We start from the raw sequence: 3702 nt of genomic DNA on the forward strand, positions 1-3702 counted from the left end.
TCCACGTGTGTGTGTGCATGATACAAACATATAGTTTAGATAGCCTAGTGAAAGTGAATGCTATTTACTTCATTGATTTCACACTTTATGCAGGCATATTAAGGAGGACATAGGAATTAAAACACAAAAACAGAAGCATTTGTACAATGAAATTACAAAAATAATGCACATACCCTTTTTCTGTACATTCATTCATATTTGGGCGTAATTCATGTTTCAGATATGCATGTAAGACCCAGTCTCAGAGATGTGACCAAATAGAAGTTACTATAAAGAGATCAGACTAGAGAGAGCAAGGATAAGACCAAACTCAGATAAGAGACAAGGGTGTGAAGGACACTCTGAGCACATGGCTAGGCACTGGTTTTAACGGGAAGGATGCAAGTAGCCAGTGGGATGTTTTGAGGAGCAAGTGACACAACCCACAGTTTAGAGAAATTATCCTAGCCATTGCACCACATAATACCATGTCAACTGAACACTGGATTTTTAAAAGCTTGTGATGTTATGTCTATAGATACACACAGCTCAAAGACAGGTTAGGCATGTGCCCCTAAAGAATAAAATTTGCTCTAAAAAGTATTGGAGAAACACCTACTTGTTATGAAAATATTTAAATACTACAGAGGTTATTGTAAAAAATCCCCTGTTTAGTATAAATAATAGTTAAAATATTTTAATAGTATTTCATGTTTGGGGCAGCTCAGTATTTGATCATATCAGATAGGAGACATATATTTAAAAAAAAAACCAGAAAACTTAATTGATGATGGCATAATCTATGTAACAGAACTTCGGCACACAGACAGTGAAATCTAAAGTCATTTTTTTAGACTCGTCAACATTATGACTTCTGATTTACATACATGCATATTTTATGACTACAACTAATCACGTATTTATTTATCAGGCTGATTTGGAACATCTTACCTTTAACTTCTGAGTTATATGTATATGTGTGCACACATGTGAGTTTGTGACATGACTGCAGTGCCTGCGGAGTCTAGAACAGAGCATCAGATTGTCTGGAGCTGGAATTACAGGAAGTTAGAAGCCCCCTGACATGAGTGCTGGGCATCAAACTCAGGTCCTCTGAAAGAGAGGTGAATGCTCTTAATCACCAAGCCATCTTTCCAGCCCCTAAGTCAGAACTCGTAAGACTAAAACTTCTATCACATTTTACCAAGATTTTTTTTAATTTATTTATTTATTAAGGATTTCTGCCTCCTCCCCGCCACCGCCTCCCACTTCCCTCCCCCTCCCCCGATCAAGTCCCTCTCCCTCATCTGCTTGAAGAGCAATCAGGGTTCCCTGACCTGTGGGAAGTCCAAGGACCGCCCACCTCCATCCAGGTTTAGTAAGTTGAGCATCCAAACTGCCTAGGCTCCCCCAAAGCCAGTATGTGCAGTAGGATCAAAAACCCATTGACATTGTTCTTGAGTTCTCAGTAGTCCTCATTGTCTGCTATGTAAGTCCGGTTTTATCCCATGCTTTTTCAGACCCAGGCTAACTGGTCTTGGTGAATTCCCGAAAGATCATCCCCATTGTCTCAGGGTACCCTTATAGAATTGGATGAGCTGAACATTTTACCAAGATTTTATTTATGTCAGTTAGCTTAAAACCTAGGACACTCCAAGAGAGCCTGTAACTGGGTTTCAGGACCACGGACAGCACCAGGTTCTGGGCCCTGATTCCTGACCCTGCTTAATCAATCACATTGGTGTTGACGAAACACAGACCTACCTTTTTTTATTTCAAGTGGATTATGACCCAGGATTTCACAAAAAAAAAATGTATAAAATTAAGTAAGTAACCTAATGCATATTGAACTGATCACATACATAGTAAAACTTTGGTTTTCTGACTTGTTTAACGATCAGAAAATTTTTAATTCTGCTCCTACCCTCCTAATGAGACCTAGCTTCACACTATAGCACAACACAATTGTCATATTTCAGACTGCCTGTACACTTTGAAATGTTTCAGAAATCTTCAATTGACTTAAGATTTATCTCCTCATCACGTCATTATTCTGTTAAACACAGAAGAAAACATACCTCTCCACAAAAAGATGACCAATAACAGTAAGATTAATTGTAACAATTATTTCCATATAGCAATTTTAGTAATGTCATGATAATTTAATTCTTTTTTTAACGTAATACAAACAAATCCTTTAAAAGTTGAACTATAATTTTCTGAATTAATAGTATAATAATGACTTTTCTATGTTTTATTTGTGGCTAATTAAGGTAGTTGAAGTCAAATACATTAGAATTCTGAACGATATATACTATTTAATCTTATTTGTTGAATGCTGTTCTGCCAAAGGAACTTGAATTACAGTGATTCCACTTACGACCAGGAGATGGAGCTGTCCCGCAAGCGGCTCCCTTAGATTTATTTATTTATTTATTTTAATTTAGCACGCTGTTTTCTAACAGACAGTGGGTACCATCGAGTGAGTGAGTGTCAGAACAAGAAAGCTAAGGCAGAAGCGGAGAGGATGCAGTGAGTGTCCTGTCTTGGCTCCTCTTTTTTAGTAAGGACATTACACATGTGAGATTTTACTTTCTGCTGTAGGCTGAATTCTAGAGACCCGCATTGGAGACTGCTAGATTCATCACGCACATGGATTCTGTGCTATGATTACCATTCCCTTTATTTCAGGTAAGCAAGCATGATTCTATTTTTGTCGCCTTGGTGAATCATTATCCTGCCAAATGATGGCATTTGAATTAAGATGTGCTTTGTAATCTTGTATTCAAACCCAAAAGGTTCAGATGCTTTAATTCTGGTTGTGCTGCATTTAAAAAAAAAAATCTCCCTATGCCAAAATGATCACTGGCTGTGCCATGCTGTATTTTCACGTTTCCTTGGCTTCTCGGGCATTCGTGTCGGTGGCTGGATTTGTCTGACTTGGGAAGATAAAGCTTTCAGAGTGAGGGATGGGCCTTCTCCTCACAAGGGGAATACTGATGCTTAATGCACTGAACAAATCATAGAGGGGTAACGAAGCCGATTAACATGGCAGTGCCTCTGCCGGAGCCAGCGACTGAGCCCCCTGGGCACAGCTTAAGAGGCGCTCCAGCGTCCTGAGCCCAAGGCCTTTGGAACCATCGCTCCCGCAGGGATGCTGGGATTCTGTGTGCTTTTGTTTTAACCTTTCCGAATGGTATGTAAGTCACTTCTCTCCCACGAGTGAAGATTGATGTAATGTGTTTAATAGACTCCTAGCGACAGCGTTTGGCTCGCCCTCCCCCACATGAGCAGAACATGAAAACTCATTAATGGTTGGGAGAAATTGTTTTTCCCTATTTGTGAAGAAAGGGTGGTAGACATTTAGAATAGTTCATCTTGTGGAAAGTGTTCACATTTTAAATGATTTTAGGTCATGTGATGTTAGCTGTGCCACAGAGTGGAATGACTCAGGAGGTGGAAATGGCATGCGACAACCTTTCTTCCTCCTGCTTCTCATGATTTCTCATAAAGGTTCTTTTATGGCTATCAGTATAATCAGGGAATGAAATATAGACATGTCATATTCAAAAGCCAGGGTTAAAAATTTGACTCAACATTTGGAGTGATGTTAATGAATTTTTAAAATGCATAAAAAATATTTTTGTAAGATGGTTAGCTGTGTCACTCCCTGTTGTAGAGACATGTGTGTGTGTGTGTGTGTGGTGTGTGTGTGTGTGTGTG

The 3702-nt window shown here is 39.1% G+C and overlaps 1 protein-coding gene across 2 annotated transcripts in view; it reads left to right on the forward strand.

The window, feature by feature from the left end:
• Window positions 1-2436: 2436 nt before the first annotated feature.
• The window catches only part of LOC101992922 (sodium channel protein type 2 subunit alpha), a 118504-nt gene continuing 117238 nt past the window's right edge, over window positions 2437-3702 (forward strand). For both annotated transcript variants that reach the window (XM_026778687.1, XM_013345868.2), the window contains exon 1: window positions 2437-2670. The gene's annotated coding sequence lies outside the window, so the exon portion shown is untranslated. The remainder of the gene's footprint in view (window positions 2671-3702) is intronic.

The sequence above is a fragment of the Microtus ochrogaster genome, chromosome 4, assembly GCF_000317375.1.
Source record: "Microtus ochrogaster isolate Prairie Vole_2 chromosome 4, MicOch1.0, whole genome shotgun sequence".
NCBI classification, from domain to species: Eukaryota; Metazoa; Chordata; class Mammalia; order Rodentia; family Cricetidae; genus Microtus; species Microtus ochrogaster.